The following is a 17,540-nucleotide window of genomic DNA, read 5'->3' on the forward strand; positions in this document are numbered from 1 at the left end:
GCGTCGGTGGGACTCCTGACAACTGAGTAGCCACGTACATTGTATTAACTTTTTGTTACCCGCTTACCAGCTGTTTATGGTGTGCTCTTAACGTGGAACTGAAACACGGCTGTAACTGCTCCAACAAAGTCATTCTAACTGATGCAACCATCAGCCTTTGCTTTTCCAAAAGGGATGATTTCTTTCTCTTTTACAGGTACTTTTAACTGACTTGTCCCGGGAGGAACTTCCTAAAAGACAGAGGCACTTTCTCCTTCGGTCTTTCGTTATAAGAAGAAATGGACCCATGCACATTTATATAGCTTTCTAATAGCATTAAAACCAATGCCTTTTTTAGACTCCTATTTTTGATGTATATATCTTATTTGAAAAGCAACTTTATTTTGTGTCCTATGACTTAAAGTCCTTTTTTAAGTATCGAACGTTACCCTTAATCTAAAGCTGAGCTTTTGATGCCAGGTTGCAAACCTACTGGAATTATATTGCCTGTACTAAATATTTGTTTTTCCTGTGGTTTTTAGTAAGGATGGATCAGGAGAACAGAATGATTTCCCAATTAAAGATTATTGTGACTCTGTATATAAACAGATTTTTATACCTATGGGTGAAAACACCTGTACATTCTTCAGTCATCACTGTAAAGATAAATAAATGATTATATTCCAAGCAGTTGAAAACTGTGTTGCGTTGTGGATAGAGTAACCAAAGAATGTCCCTGCTCATGTTTCAGTGTTCCCTTGGCCAGATACTGGATAGGCTGGGAAAAGCGTTTATCAGCGAGTACTGTCTCTGCCCAGAGCACCGCCTCAGGAATTCTGTCTGAACTGGGGAGCAGTTGCGGATTTTTCAGCCGAGGTGAAGGACAGTTGCGTATTTCCTCTGAGAAAGAAGACTGTCAAAAATAAGTAGCCGGCATGACTTTACGGAGTTCTGCTTTGAGGTCGAAGTGAGACTGTAAAGAAAGTGTCTCCAGTGCCGAACGCAGCAGGTGCCGAAACTTGGGCTTGTTTCTGTCTGCCTGGGCGAAGCAGTTAGGACACCAGGATGGCCTACGGCACTGCAAAATTTCTGTGACGTGAGTTGGGTCTCGCACAGTTAATCAGAAAACTCAGAAATAATCAAAAAAACTGAGCAGGTTTGCTTGACTTCCCTGGGGACTTAAAGACTAAATTGCCTGGCAGGTCAGAGCAGTTCCAAGGTTAGAATAATGTCTGCTTCTCCGTGACGAGTAACGCATCATTCTGCTCCGCAGCCCACGGCAGGGGAGCTTTTCCATCGCCTCTGGAGTCCTTCTTCTGTCCACACAGTACCGATCGCAAGAGGGAAAGGGGAGACAGGTGATCTTGCTGCAGGATTAATCCTGGGACGGGTGCGGGCTGGGAATCAAGACAAATCATCTTTTTTTTTTTCCTGAAGTAGCTTCCTTCAGCTTATAGTTGGGCAGAATAAAAGAGAATAATGGATCTGGTCTTTTCCAGCCGGGTCACAGACTGGGGAGCGATCAAACTCTCTCCCCAAGGAAAGAATGGAGCCTGTTACTAACAGGCTTCTGTGAACTTGGAAGGAAGCCACGTTCCCAACAAATAATCATTACTTGATGGATTTCATGAAGATTGCTTTTTGGGAGTGTGTGTATGCTGCGCTACCCAGTAACTTTTCAGAACACGAGTTAAGGGTTTGACAGATAAAACTCATGAAGTAGAACTTGAGTGAAGATGAGTGAAAACACATCACCGTTGATAATTAGTTGAATTTAAGAACAGTTTTTACTTGTTCTAATTCCAGAGTGGTATTGCCTAATTACTGATCAAAGAGTTCATGAACGGGGATGTGAGTGACTCCTCCTGCGTAGCTGTCCAATGCAGTCTCATTTTAGGGATGAAAATGCCAGGACATTACTCTCCACACGGCTGCGTGTTGAAGTGCAATAAAACCGGCACAGAAGTGGCTTTAAAAGGCTCTTCCCCATTAAAATATTTCATGTAAGAGCAAAAAGCAGATACAGCTCTTTCAGAAGAAAGGTTACTCTTAATAGTAACTGTTTAGCTGTGCCGTGTAGTTTTTTGCTGTTCGTTACACCAATATTAACACTTAATGCCCTCGGGGTCGGGGGTTGTCCTGGTCTTGCACCCAAAACCTCCGGTACTGCGTGTCCGGACTGCGCTGCCTCCGATCGTGCTTCAGCGCCTCCCAAGCGGGTGCAGAAAGCCATGCCGGCTGTCGCAGCTCCTATGACGTGTTGCTACGCTATTTAACACGTCGTTTTATTTCTTGGTGATGTCTCGTGTCACTTTTTTTTTTAGGGGGTAACCACCGTGACTGAAGGTAGCTGAAAAGCCTTGGGGGAAGAAAATGCCTCTCCCTTTTAATGAAAAGATGTTCTCTGTCAAAACTTGAAAGCTTTGTATTAAAACCCAAGAAGTCGCCAAAGTTTGGACTCAAACTTGACAAAAGAATTTCCAGTAATGCTTTCGTCACCTTTGGGTCAAAATCGTGGTTCTGCCGGAAGCCTTTCTTTCACCCGTTGGCAGTAAGATGGTATTTTGGTACTAAAAAGATGGGTATTAATCCACTACAGTGGTGGCTTAGTGATCCTTGGAGCAGCTTGGAATGGAACGATTTTCTGGGTTTAGTGATACTTTTCTATCTGGAAATCAGCAAGACCGCCGAGAGGGAAGGGCATCGCTCCAAACCCCGGTGGATCTATCGCACCTGTCCTGGGCCGCTCCTGCTCTTACCTTTTGCACAGGGATTAAATGGCTTCGCTGGTTAACGGGTGGTGGGGATGGTGGTGGCTACGGGTTATTCAAGATACGGGATTCTACATCCCGACACCTCCCCGCCCCTCGGTATGTGCTAACCCTCATTTCATGCGCTCCACAGGGACGTTCCTTGGGCTCCCAACTAAAGCCAGCCCCCTTTTGAGAAAATAATGCCGAATTCCGGGGCCAGAAGAGAGGAAGCGTGGCATGCTATAGCTTAGTGCTCGGGTCACCACCTGCCGCTGGAGGGACCTGGGATTGAGGGGGTGCCTGAGAACTGCTGGTGCGTTTGGGGGAAGGAAGGAGAGATTTATGGTTTGATGCTTCTTCAGTTGCAAAAGATCATTAAACAACATTTTTTTTTTTTCCATCTTTTTTTTTTTTCTGGGAGAGAGAGAAATAACTCTAGAAAAAACTGGGTTAAAGGCATTTACCTCTGGGCATGTAAAAGCAGTGATCTTCCCTATTCTGCCTGCCGTGCTAACGACGGCAGTCTGTCGCTGCAGGAGGGAGAACGGGAAAAGACTTTTCAGGTTCCTTGTCCGCCTCACTGCTGCTGCGAGCAAGCTTGTTTCCCTCAGACCTTGGCCGGGCAGGGTGCTGGAGGGCACGCTCTCCGGTACAGTACCTCGCCATAGTCCAACTGAATTTGAATTTATCGTTAACAACCTTCATCATTCTCTTATGCCCTTAAAAAAGTAGATTATTAATAATTTTGGCTAATGTTTTAGTATTCTCAGCGTCACTTAGCTTTATGCTGTCATGAATAAATTTGACAAACAATATAAGCTGCAGCTATGTAAAATTCTGAATGCACTTTTTCATATAGAAGCAGGCATCAAAACAAGAAAGTACAAATGATTCCGTTCCTACTGGAAGGAGCCTTTCTTATTCGAAGAACTCTGAAAGTTCACAGCACCCAGGGCTCTGACACCCAGCCTGTGCACATTCACAAGTCTGCCAGCCGCTTTCAAAAACAAACTCTCAACTAGCTCAAAACCACTATTTTCCTCTATTTTCTCAGTATTCACTGGACCAAGAACACCCAAAGCACCGCCTGGATCCAAGGATTAGCTCTTCCCATCTGCAGAGCAGACGACTGAGCCGAGGGCTCAGCAGCCCCTTTATTTGCAGGGGGGTGGGAAAGGGAACTTCTTGTTTCTCTTGACAAGCTGCTGCCGTTCCATCGGTGTCACTTTCTGCTCAGCTGCATTCTCTGATTTAGCCACCACAACCACGTTGCATTATAAGGAGTGAAACGATGTCTCTGAGCATTAAGGTAACTCCAGGATCGTGTCGTACCAGGTAGAGAGCATCTCTTGCATGCAGACAGCAATTTGCAAATCCCATTCCGCGAGTTGCGATTCCCTTCGCGTATTGTAAGAATTAAAGGCTTGGCAAACACGAAATGTGCTTCGTGAAAGTTTTCTGTCCCTTCTCCCTGCCTCACTGTAGAGCTCGCTCTACCTCTGCCACCAAGTATGTGCAGGGAGGAAGGGTGTGATTAGGTTGCCCGCAAACTTCTGGCACGTGAGTGAGTGCATCTCTGTGCAAGCGGAGTTTTCCTCCCAGAGCATTAAACCTGCCTGCTGTGTACACATTACAACACTCGTTTCTGATTTTCTTTCCAGCAGGGACGTGTTCACCTGCTGGTTTATGTTGAACTTTCTGGTAATAAATATGCTTTGCAACTCATGCAGGTTATTTAGTTGCTACAGTTCCTTAAAAGGTGAGTCGGTTCCCTTCATCAGTCGCTGGGATTCCTCCTCCTCTCTCTTCCCCCATCCCGATCGAGGACTGCTTTGTAAAGTAAGCCGTTAAAGGTACCTTTATGAAATACCTGTATTTAATGTGAGATCAGCAGTTTAGGTCAGCGTCCTTGAATGAAGGAGGAACCAAACAGTTGCCGCCATCTCCTGTTTGTAGCTCTGCCCTGGATAAACTGGAGGTTGCTGACCGGAGAACTGTTTGTGACCAAAACTCACCCAGATCTCCCCTCCGCGGTTATTTGGATTTTGTTTACGTCACCTGCCTTAACGTTTCGTCCTTGGAGGAACTAAAATATGGTCTAAATTAGGCAATCACTTGTATGTTGAATACAATATTTATAGTGTATTTTGTGCATAGAAGTGGCTTGTTTTTCATACATGGGGTAGCTGCAGACTTCCCATGGGTATACTCTATTTGCCAGGATCAGACCGTAGAGATTCACTGGGCACACTTAAAGAGAAATTAAGATCCCCTTTAAATCTGAAGCAGCCTCTTTAATACAACCAAAACAAAATCAGGTGCTCTATATAAGTAGATCTTCCTTTGTGTTCTCAAGGAGCTGGGGTTATTTCTCAGGCAGCAAAATGCTCAACTCTCCCTTCTCCTTCCTTTGCGGTTTGGCTGGGGATTAAGCCCAAAAGCCAGCTTGAGAAAAGCCATGGTGCAGAATACATTGCCACCTTCTAGAAAAAAGCATGCGCTGGGTCGTGGAGCAAACGGCACCGACGCTGTGCGCCCCTCCTGAGAACAGCAGCAGTGGTCGTTACAGAGGGAGGGGTGTCAGGGATGCAGGAGGTGTTTTGGTGTGTGAGTATGCATCATCTTTCACATCGCCTGTCTTTTGAGGCAGATGTTGCTTAAAAATAATGCAATCGTCTTTTGGGGGTGCTCAAGTTCTCTGCTAAAATACACCTCGGTGAAATGAGCAGCTGCTTTTTCATTGACTTCAGAAGAACCTAGGTACACGCTTTCGTTTTTATATCTACACCAGAAAGATTGGCTTTTTCCTAGCTTTTATGTCGAAAGTTTAATGACTTCTCCATTAAAGCTGAGCTCGCTTCATTGATGCATCACTGGTTGCATCTTCAGTGAATTTCCAGTGTTAGTAGCTTCTTCGTTCAGGTGCTTCGTGCAGCTTTGGATGAGAGGTCCACATTCACTGTTAAAACCTGCATTCATGCATTGGTCCTGAAATCAATTAAATGCTAACGATCAAGTAGTCTAAACTGGACATCTACTTAAAAGAGGGATCATAGAATCGTAGAATCACAGAACGGTTTGGGCTGGAAGGGACCTTTAAAGGTCCACCCCCCCCGCAACGAGCAGGGTGCGTGGCAACACATCGCCTGGGACCGGGGAGGGATGGTACCTATTTTTTCCAACAGGATACAAATAAATTGGCCAGACAAGGTGTCCAGGCACTTGCAGCATCGCAGGCAGGTGCCTGTCCCTAGGTTTCCCCAGGGGAATCTTACGGATTTCCCCATTTGTGCAACGAAAAATTACAAGTGACTCCCCGCAGGCTGCTGCACGCTGTCGCAGGCTCCCGCACCCGCTGCCCGCGGCCCCCCGCGGGAGAGGGGCTGGACAGCGGGCGAGAGGGAGCGGAGGAGGAGGAACGGGCACCGGGCTGTGTGTGTGTCCCCCCCGCCCCATCCCGTCCAACCCCTTCCCTTCCCCGGGGAAAATCGCTGCCGCCCCCCGGGCCGGCCGCTGCCCGGGCGGCGATGGAGGGAGGCAGTTGGGGCCGAAGCCTCTAGAGGTCGGTGCAGCTCAACCGATGCGCCCGGCTGCTGCCCGCATCCCCGGCGGCGCGGGCAGCGCCCACCTCAGGCCTCCGACGGGCAGCGCTCCGGCCGGACCTGCCCGCCCCGCTGCTGCAGGCAGAGCTCTCGGCAACCCCCCCCCACCCCCGCCCCCTCCGTGGGACCGGCCCCGGGGGTCGGGCTGAAAGAGCCCCGGGAAGAAAAATGGGTTTATCCTGCCCGCAGAGCACCCGCGGGCAGCCGGGGCGCCCGGAGGTCGGGGCAGGAATAGCTGCTCCCAGGGGTGGCCCACGGAGAAGTTCCAGGCGCTAGGCAGCAGCAGCCGCCGAAGTTCAGTGTGTTGAACGCCCCTTTTTTCCCAGTCTTTTCCAGAATTACGGTTGTCTGACTTTTGTGACCTGCGTATTGACTGTTCTGGGATGTGCTGTATAAATCCAGCTCTAGAAATTAAGCTGTAATCCTGCTTTAGCATCACTCTGCGGTACGTGTTCTTGGGCGGGAAAGCCATCAACCAGTTCCCTACAAAAGCCTACACGAGGGAGGGAGGACGGTAGGTAGGTAGATGGTCAGATATGCCAAAGGCTTCAGCTCTGGGCTTAAATGTCCCCATTCTGCTGAAATTCCACCAAAGGACCTCGGCCCTTCGATGCAAAGTACCTTGAGGTCTAAAAATAGAAATGTTTGGAGAAATACAAGGCTTTACTGTTTCAATTATATTGACGGCGGTACACAGAGAGTCTGATTCACAGCCCTCTGAAATCAAGGAAAAAATCAGTTGACTCCAACAGGCTTCAGCTGAGGTTGTTTTTGAAGCCGTTGGAAAGCAAGGCGGTTCTCGATTTAAATCAAGCGGCGGCACGTCTCCGAAGAGCCGCGTCCCGCACCTCGCACAGCGACCTGTGCTCTCCGGCCTCCCCTTTCCCCGCCGTCCCGCTGCCCCCTGCTAGCAAGGGGCAGAGGCTTCCCACCGCCCTGCCTCTGCCGCAGCAGCAAGCCACGAGGGGCCGACGAAAACGGCCATAAACATGTAATTATTTGCACACACGACCTTAACTATAAGACTAATAAAATGTAACAATTAACATTCACAGCCAGAGCCTGCTCGTGCAACCGCCCGGTGACTGACGCCATGACTATGTAACAGGACGGACGGCCAGGGTTCAGGCAGCTTTTGGTTGTTTCCTTGGCGCGTCCAGTTGGAAGGAGCCCCTACAGCACATCTGTGCTTCTGCAGGCGGCATTTTTAGTTTGGCTTTTTAGTTTGCAGCGAGCCGCAGAACTCCCAGCTTCCTGACAATCAGTATTTAGCTGTCTATCGAGGTTTTCGGGAGTTCAGCTGCACCCGAGCCGACAACACAAAAGTAACTGAAGCAGTGTCTTACACTCGCTGTATTTTAAAGGGTAGCTGCTTAATATTTTCTGATGCCCAAAGTCTTCACTGAGCCTCTGCAAACAGATTTAACTGCTCAGTGTCACCCACACTACCCACTGAAATGTTAGTAGACCCACAATGAAAACATATTTTTCTTGCTTGAAAAATAAGCGCTCTGCTCCAAAACATTTTGTTTCCAGGTGGCTCTGCTCTTTACGACGTTTAACCAAACTAAATTAAAAGATGAAATCTCTTCTGAGTGAAGGTTTTGAATATTTGGTTAAAATATCAAAGTGAGTTGTGCAATATTTCCAAATTTCTCCTCTCTTCTCTTTTAACCAATGATATTTATCCAGTTCTAGCCAAATTCACAGATTCAGTGACCTTCAACTTGCATGTGAAAGACTCTTCTGTTGTTTTTTTCTCTGTACCCATATGGCTTTCTGTGCTTCTGGAGGTAGTTTGTCATAAACAAAATACTTGTAAAGATTTCTGCTCTACAAATGTTGGGGGCTTTTTTTTTTTCTTTTTAAAAGTACTGTTTTCTGTTCAGCTCTTCTTCTTTAATCTTATGGCACTTACCTTACCTAAACCTTCCAGCAATTACCTCATTGCCTTCCCAGAAACGTTATGAACTAAAGGCTTCTCGTAGGCGTTTTGCTCCGCTCAACCTGCTGCGACCTCCCCGCCGGCCGGCGCCCGCGGTGTCCGTCTGTCCTGCCTCTGCCTGCGCCCTGCCTGCACGTGCTCTGCTTCCCTTCGGCCCGGCACCGCTAACGCTGCCCCAGAAAGGGCTTTGCCGGGTCCCTGATATTCCTTCCACTCTCGTAAAATGCTCTTCTTAAAAATACGACTGCACTAAGCAGGGATAATACCAGCAAATTCTTCAGGTAGAGACAAGGCTGTCGGAAAAATGGGAACTCAATCCGTTTGGGATTAGGCAGCAATATGCATTTGCTGGATGACTGCAGCGGTAGATCATTTGAGGTAGAAACCCCCTATCAGCGCCGAGGCAATATCCACCGCATTACCTGCCTTAAACGGCGAGTTCCCACCGACCTGTTTTGCAGGTTTAGGTGCCTCTGGGAAGGTAGGAGCACCGAAAAGAATTTAAAAGGGCATTTGTCAAGCCCAGCTTAGCCAGAAATGCTGTGCACCTTCTTACAACGGCCTGAGGACCAAGGAATTGTTTCCGTGATTTACAAATATTAGTGGAAAATGAGCCACTGGTAAAGCAAGCGTACCACGTGCGTCACGCCTCTCGGCTGCGGCGAGTCTGAGATACAGGGAGGCGATGCCTTTCCCGGGGTTTGGTGGTTGGACTCGTCGAGCTCTCACTGATGCATCGTATCCGTGGGGCTGAAAAGTTTCTCTCCGCCTGACCCCATCAGCGGTTCCCGTTCCGCGTTCCTGCTCCCAACTTCAGCTGGAGCCCCGTGGCTTTCTTGAAGGTACTAAAGAGCAAAATGGGTATGCCGCCTCTTAAATTTTTTTATATTTTTGACTTGTTAATATCTGCTCACGCAGCTGAACGTGAGCTTGGAAAGTAACACACAAGGGAATTGCATTAGCATGAGGCTGAGTAAGGCGTGATTGCCAGGCACCTCCCGCGGGCGCCGCCCTGCCTCCATACCAAAAGGCACTCGGAAAAGTTTCACGCTGAGGACTGAAGGACAAGTTCAATCCAACCCACACTGTATCCTGCAGATGGAATAATGTTTACTACCATGTAAAATGATATAAAACAAATTTCTGAGTGCATGTCCAGCTCAGCAAATAACCTTTATCAATCCTCAGGTTTTCTTCATCTGTTTTGTAAGTTCAAAAAAATAAAAAGAGTCTTCTTGTACCTGTATAATGAACAACGATCTCATACATATCTTGGTTTGGGGTGTGAGAGAAATATTTCCAAAATGTTTTGCTGACAGACGATACACTGCCAACAGCCGATCCATTATGGACTACTTCAGCACGTACTCATCCTCCGTGAATGAGGCTTAGAACAGTATTGATTCCTGTCTCGGGACAGATTTTAGTCTCTGAATGATTATATTGACATTTGCATCAGGGGGAAATTTGTAGTAAAAAAATAAGCACTTGCCTCCCCCTGTCAACGGTGACGTCTTCTCAGAGGTTTCCAGAGGAGACAAGCGTGCAGGAAAGCTCAGATTTGCATCCTCAAATCCAGAGATCAGCAGTCTGAGGGATAATTTAGCATCACTCTGTTTTCGTAAAGGATTCCAAATCTCTGGCGGTTTTACGGTCCCCAATCCCACGTATTTCAACCCAGAAACTCTGGCAGCTTCTGCTAAATGGCAAGAGTTGCCAGCTTAGCAAGAACTAGTCTCATGGTGCCTCCTTGCTTCCTAGCATCTCTTAACCAGTCTCTCATCACTGCGGTGACCCATGACTGTCCTTCCCGGTAATTTAATTGTTTTGTAGAGAGAAGGCCGGCCACCTTGCTGGCCTTCAGCCAGACCACCTTGATGCAGGTTGTGGAAGGCGAGCGTGGTGGGCTGGTGAGTGAGTACCTGGTGGGTTCGAGGTTACCTGCCTGCTGCCGAAGTCGGTGTCGGTGGGTGATGAGGTGGAGTGCCGCGTTATATTCCCCCTATACTGCCAGCTCTGAACGACTGGTATGAGTGTAGAGGTACCTCTTGTTTTTCAAAATGCCGCCTCTCCTATGAGGTGGCCTTCCTTTCCCCGTCTGACCTGCTGGGGTGTTATATAGCTGCGCTCTTTTTTATGTAAGTGGAGAAATGCATGGGAGATATTCCTGAAGTGGTTGGTGGAGGCATTACTGTGGGGGGAATCCAAAAGTAGTAGCATTTGGCTTTTGCAGTTAAAACCACTGGTGACAGTCTTCGTCCCTAATCACTTTAGAAAGCATCTCCCAAACTGTGACCGGGAGTCCCGGGTAGTGCAGTGATCCGGACGGGCACGACGCTGCTCCGGCCGTGCTGCCGTCACTGGTGCTGGGCTCATCACAGCGGGAAGTCCCCTCCAGCTCCCTCTGCAGCCACTGCAGAAAATTAAGCACTTGTGGGTGATGCACAAGGGCAGGAACCAAATAAAAGCACTCTGAATTCTAACGGGAGCGATTGCTTCGCAGGGATTTTAGGTGCACCCCCGGGCAGGGGCCTGCCGCGCCACCTGGGCAAACCTAACAGCCCCTTTGGGTACCGCCAGCCTGCGGTCGTCTGGCGTCCCTGACCGGCATGGTGCTTGGCAAATAAATTAAATAACACCCTATAAAGGCTTGTCTGCGCTCGGAAGTTTGCCAGCAGACCAGTGATGGACTAATTATTCCTGAAAAGTTATTCCAGTGGAGGCCCCCTGTGGAAATTTATTCCAGATTGCAATGATTATTTTTTCATATTTAGCTCAATCCACCTCCAGATGGGGAGAAATTAATGATTTCAGATTGCAAGAGTTCATGCAGGGGTATACCGAAATAACTCTCAGAGAACAATTATTCCAATGATTACTCCAGCACATGTATTTCGGGAAATTTCCCAGCGCATGAGCGCACCCCAACCTCGCCGCCTTCACAGGGATCATTAAAGAAACCAGCTCTGCATTTCCAAGGGTTGGGTCATAAGGGACAAAACAAACGCAACTTTAAATTTTTTTTGCTCTTAATAGAAGAATAACATTAAAATGAAAAGTTTAAAATCACAAGGTGAAAAAGATAAGGGAAAAAAAAGAGAAGGAAGCAGAACGGGTTTCCGGGGACAGAAGAATTTTTATCACCACACTTAAAATTAATCAATATTGTCAATGTTTTCCATTTCCAAGGAAAATAACTTTTTCCAATATCTCTCATTCTATGAGTTTCAAGCAAGATGTAATTAATATAATAAATTATCTTTGGTATGAACCTGATGTTTGTTCAGCCAATGCTCACAGTTATGCTCCTGTCATTAGAAACTCCTTGTTCCCGGCACAGAATAACGTGAAACATTTATTTGTATGGGAAAATCCTATAGAGTTTTTATAATCTATACTCGGTTTTATAGTTGGTTAATCAATAAGCGTGAATGCAATTTTTGTAATACTATGATGTAAAATACAATTTTTAAAATGACACTTTTATGGGTGTGCAAAAACACTTTCTCAATTAAACCCCTGGAAACCTTTCAGAGATGTCTTTCATGGCCAGCTTTTTAAAACCCAAATTCAAAATTTAGCAGAGGACTTAAACTCTTCTGCTTTATTCTAGACTGTTGCTTATGGAATTTCAGAAGTAAGTCTTGGATGCTACAGATCATCCGTTCTGGAGCCCCATTTTATTAATGAGAATAGTATAGACCAGACCAGACCAGATGAGAAGAGAAGCGCAGATGCAGGTGCCGTTGTGCTGCGGATGCCCCGCCGCGGAGCACGCCCGGGGTGGGCAAGCAGAGAGGGGCCCGTCCGTGCCCCCTCGCCCAGGCAGTGCCCGAGTCCCACGCAGGACACGGCGCCGGTGGGGTGGCTTTGCGTCCCCCCGGGATGTTGCTGTGCTGGGATATAAACTAGTCAGGCGTTGACAAACCCCACGATAGGGGGTTTAGGGAAGCGATCGTGCCCCTGTACTCGGCCCTGGTGAGGCCGCACCTCGAATACTGTGTTCAGTTTTGGGCCCCTCACTACAAGAAGGACGTCGAGGTGCTGGAGCGTGTCCAGAGAAGGGCAACGAGGCTGGTGAGGGGTCTGGAGCACAAGTCTTCTGAGGAGCGGCTGAGGGAACTGGGGTTGTTTAGCCTGGAGAAGAGGAGGCTGAGGGGAGACCTCATCGCTCTCTACAACCCCCTGAAAGGAGGTTGTAGCGAGGTGGGGGTCGGTCTCTTCTCCCACGTAACAAGCGATAGGACGAGAGGAAATGGCCTCAAGTTGCGCCAGGGGAGGTTTAGATTGGATGTAAGGAAAAATGTCTTTACTGAAAGAGTGGTTAAACATTGGAACAGGCTGCCCAGGGAAGTGGTTGAGTCCCCATCCCTGGAGGTATTGAAAAGACGTGTAGATGAGGCGCTGAGGGACATGGTTTAGTGGGCATGGTGGTGTTGGGTCGATGGTTGGACTCGATGATCTTAGAGGTCTTTTCCAACCTTAATGATTCTATGATTCTATGATTCTATGATAGTCCTTGCTAGTATTTGCACTGCAAGGTTTGGTAAAGACTGCTCTTCTGCATCACTGTTTGAATCCCAGCAGCGGGTCGTACAGAATTCTCTCTGTATTTAATGCTACACAGAGCGCTCTTTTTTTTCCTGACAATGACAATATCTTATTCCTTCAGCATTCACAGCCTGATTTTACCCGTTGGTGCATTGTCAAGAGTGGGCCTGTGTGTCTGCGTGATGCACCTGCAATCTTACGTCCTCTTAGAAGTAACAGCAGAGAGGACGCTTTCCCGCAATGACGTCTCACCTTGAGTTTTCTGAGGTCCAACCCAGCGGCGATGACCACAGTGCCATTCACCGACGGGGTCTGTTCACATCCATCCAAGGGGTGAATCTGTCCCTAAATTAGGGAGTGTGAAGAAATTGTGTGAGAGCATTTCATTAACGAGTCTTCAGACTTCTTGTTCTTTTCAATTTTATGCCTGGAGTTCATGACCAGGAAAGTTATGGGGCAATAATATAGAATTATTAAAAATGAAATGAGCTTGTGCAGTGGACTTATTTTACAGTAGAGCTTAGGGACAGGAGAACCTTATAACTTTATAAGGTTATAGGCTTTAAAGTGCTTTAGAACTTTTCTGAAAGTTTTAACTGTTTCATAAGAGGAAAGAAGGGAGCGGAAAACATTTATTTACAGAAACACGAGTACCTGGTTGAAGAGCTGGGCATGTCCCAGCTGTTCAAAGAGAAAAGAAGGAAAAGAAGAGAAGCAGAGAACGAAGGTGGTGTCTGGGAGGGGAACAAGATTAGTCCCTTTCTCGTCTCGTTTGACTACGGATGTTCTGCTGCTGCTACGGCGGGATCTTGGGCACTGTCCGGCTGGATGTTAAACTCTTTTGCAATGAAAAGCCCTTAGAGTTGGCAGGCTGTCAGGTCATCCATCTGATATTACAGGACTGAGTCCTCCGTTACATTTTAGAGCTACATCCAGCCTCGTTAGAAGACCCCACCCCACTCCTCTGCCACATCGACTACTCTTCAAGCAACTATTCAAAAACATGCAGATCCATGAGAAACTTTGCCCTGTAATTATAGCCCAAATGTCTGTTTTCTCACCTCACCCTCATTTGTAGCGTCTAAATGCTTTAGACTTTTCTTTGTCGCCATGATCTTCACTCCCAAATCCTGTATCCCCCTCGAGTCCTCTCTTTCGTGTACCATCAGACCACGCTACCTAATTTGTCATGTTTGATTTCCGTACGAGTATTTGCCAGCTGTCTTTCTTTTGCTGGCAGCCTTTCCTTTTGATTCCTCTCCGAAACGGATCCCCAGTCACCACGGGGAAGGGACTCACTCAGTTTTTATCAGTGCTAAAAGAGACTTTGGGCAGTGTGAGTGTTTTGGTGCCCAACGCTGCTCCGATACCTTGCCGGCTTCAAAGGGGATAGTGCTAGTGTTGGTGGGGATGGAGTTTCCCTCTGCTCGCTGGTGGCACTCAAATTCCCTGTAACTACAGTGAAAATCATAGAATCACACAATCGCAGAACAGTTTGGGTTGGAAGGGACCTCTAAAGGTCATCTAGTCCAGCCCCCCTGCCGTGGGCAGGGACATCAATATAAAGGGGACAAAATATAAAGGACTGAACTACAGAGTTTTCTGAAGAAACATCAACGTTTTGTGGGTTTTTTCTACTGCTGTCTCTGGATTTGTGCTTTCACAGTCCACCACTAGGAGGGAGATCAGGGCTATTCATCCCTCAGTGGAAAGGAACGGGGATGCAGAGGTTTAACAGCTACCTTTTTTTCCAAGTACAGGCTTTAACTTTTGCTCCTAAAATTCTGGATACATTTTTCTAAGATGCTGAGTAATTCATGGAGAGCGGGCATGCATGAGGCTCAACGAGTCTGAACGTGTTGTCCGAAATATCATTCATTAGATGCTCAAAATTGCCAGTTCTTGAAAATTGTGAACCAGGTCAGCTGCCCCAGCTCACCTCGGAAGGCTGCAGATCTGAAAATGTTGACTTTTTGCACATCTGTTGTTCTTCTCAGCAGCTAAAATATATTCCTTTCTCTATCTGTTAACATTCACTGCTATCAGCAATGGAAGAAAACCTTGCTTTGAATGATTTATTTATATACATTTGTGCTTGTTATTTGTGTGACTGGGTTTGAAATATTCCTCCTGCCAGCAAGAGCAGGTTATGCTGCAGCTTCCAGACTTAGATGGTATTTTGATGGACAGCCAAGCAGTTATTTTCAAAAGACAGTCTGAATCAGGAGTTATAAAATGATGAGCATCACAATTTGCAGTTAGAGGAAGAGAGATGCATCTTCTTCCCCAGAAAACAAGCTCTGGGAGAAGGAAGATTTGAGTTAAACTGGGATAAGGGTTTGGGTTTTTTTTTCCCCAAATGAGAAGCCTTATCAAAAAAAAAAAGAATAAAAAAGGAAAAAAAGGGGGGGGAAAAAAAGAAAAAAGAAATAGGTCCAGAAAAAAGCAGAATTTCAGGAAACAAAAGCAGCGGTGTGTATGTAAGGATTAGAAGAAATACCTGGAAGCACAAAGCAATTTTCATGTAGAAAAGAAGGAGCTGTGGGCAGCGAAAGGCAGAGATTTGCGAAGGCCCCTGATGGTGACTGGCTGGCTTTAAAGTGACAGTGATCAGTTTGGGCAAAGGCTCTTGGAAAGAGACTGTAAATCTGAAGAAGAGAGATGCAGACTGTTACTCAAGGCAGGTCTTGGAGCTCCTGGTCTTCTGCAAATGTGTTCCTGTCAGGAGCAGTTCAGCAGACAGGCTTTCTGTTTAAGTAGGTGGTGTTGGCTGATAAGATAGCAGGCAAGAAGCTATTTTCTGATTTAAAGATTGTTTATCTCCCCTGTGACAGTTTTTGTGGCAGTTTAAAAAGTTTTAACAAGGTATTTGGCATAGCCGTTAGAATTTGAATTGTCGAGGGGCAGATAAAGGTTGTCGAACACTACAAGTCTGAAATAACCGCTTGCATGTGTGAGCTTTTGGCTAGTACCCATTGTCGGGCATCTATTCCAACTAAATGCATTTATTCTGAAAAAGCTGTGGGAAGGAGTGAGGAAGGTATGGTGGGGAGGGGAGTCGTACCCAAATGGTAGCAGTGTGTCCTTCCTCCGGGTTGCTGCCTGCTTTGTGCTTATTTAGGCATGACAACAGGGATTTGACTCTTCTGGCCCAGTCTTTGTGTTGATTCAAAAGTGGCAATGGTCAAGGTACGGAGCGAACGAGAAGTAAAAAAAAAAGTCAGTACGTGTCAGTGGCGGAGCGTTGTGGGCTCAGTGGGGGAAAGGATTCATACCCCACAGAATGAACAGCTCTGATCTGGAAGACCGAGGTAACTTGAGAAACTAGCAACCGTCGCTTTTATAGTAAATAATAGTGTTTGCAAACAGAATTGGGATAAATTCTGCGGACAATGGTAAAGACTCTGCACCAGGACTCTCCAGGGGAAGGGTCCCGCTCTGGTGTGTGTATGTGTGTTTACAACAGCAGAAATTTGCCTCGCCCCTATTTTCTACGCCATTCAGATCCCTTAAATCATGATGGCCCTTTATTTTCTGTATTGGAAAGGACATCCATTATCTCCTTTGGCAGGAATACCTCTTTCTCTGTCACACACTTTATTGTGCTGAAAGTCCCGTCTCAGGGGTGATTTTTAAGGGAGTGGAGGGTGGTTAGGGGGATGCTGTGTATCGCAGTCGTGGAGCAGGAGTGCGTGGTAGGAGCCCTGCCTGGTCCCTCTTTGTGCAGCCTAGGGACCTCAGGTTGCTCCATTAACTTCTTATAACACTGGATGCTTTGTGCCAAAAGCTATTACTAGCAATTCCCTATTTATGTATGTAATACGTTCACATTTTCATAATTAGGAAGCTGTCTATCCAAACTAATCAATCTATTCACGGTGTTTATAGGGCAACCAGTATCACAGTGTGAGTACTGTGTCTTGCACCTTGCACCTCTGCGATGCTACTGAACGTCTCACAGCTACATGACTGGTAGATGTTCTCCCAGATGAGAGAGAACCTCTTTACCTGAGGTTATTTTTCAGAGTTTTTCATCCTTCCTAATCGTTCTTTCTCCTTTATCGTGTTTTTGTAATCAAAGACACCTACTAAAGGAGTTCAGCCCTTGTCCATGCTCTGATTTCTTTGTCAGTGGCTCTGTTTTCTCCTAGCAGTCCTATAAAACAAAACCAGACTTAAAACGCCAAAGATGAAAACAAGCAATTGACCTAAATACAGGTCAAGTCTCTTTGGTGATTATTTATTTTTTTTAAGTAAAGGTTTAGAAGTATTAAACAAATGTATACGCTGTAGCTGAAAGATACATTAGGTATGGTCAGCAGTTGCTTAGTTTATTATAACATGTTTTTAAAATAAAAATTCTTTATTTTTCTCTCAGCTTTCAAGCTGAAAAGGATAACGTCTTGATTTGCTTCTTACCTTACCCTGGCACTTATGCACACAATTGCCCTCAATGGTGTTACATCAGCGTGAGGGGAGAAATTCTTCTCTAAAATCAAGGGCCAGACCATAATTTAGCTCTCACTGACATAAACTTCTGCTGCAGGAAGCTAACGTGTGTTTGTTTTAGTGTTCGTTATTCTACGGAGACATAAGGAGGTATTCCTTGGTAATGTCCTTTCCCTGTGCTTAACTGCGGTGTTTAGGTACAGGCAACAGCAGAAATGGGAATACAAGGGGAATTATGATTAATTGCATGGCTTTCCTCTT

The 17,540-nt window shown here is 46.5% G+C and overlaps 1 protein-coding gene across 1 annotated transcript in view; it reads left to right on the forward strand.

Moving 5' to 3' along the window:
- LOC143172087 (methyl-CpG-binding domain protein 2) overlaps positions 1-666 on the forward strand; it is a 44,264-nt gene extending 43,598 nt beyond the window's left edge. The window contains exon 7 of the mRNA XM_076361330.1: positions 197-666. The gene's annotated coding sequence lies outside the window, so the exon portion shown is untranslated. The remainder of the gene's footprint in view (positions 1-196) is intronic.
- Positions 667-17,540: the final 16,874 nt, after the last annotated feature.

This window comes from Aptenodytes patagonicus, chromosome W (genome assembly GCF_965638725.1).
Source record: "Aptenodytes patagonicus chromosome W, bAptPat1.pri.cur, whole genome shotgun sequence".
Lineage (NCBI taxonomy): Eukaryota > Metazoa > Chordata > Aves > Sphenisciformes > Spheniscidae > Aptenodytes > Aptenodytes patagonicus.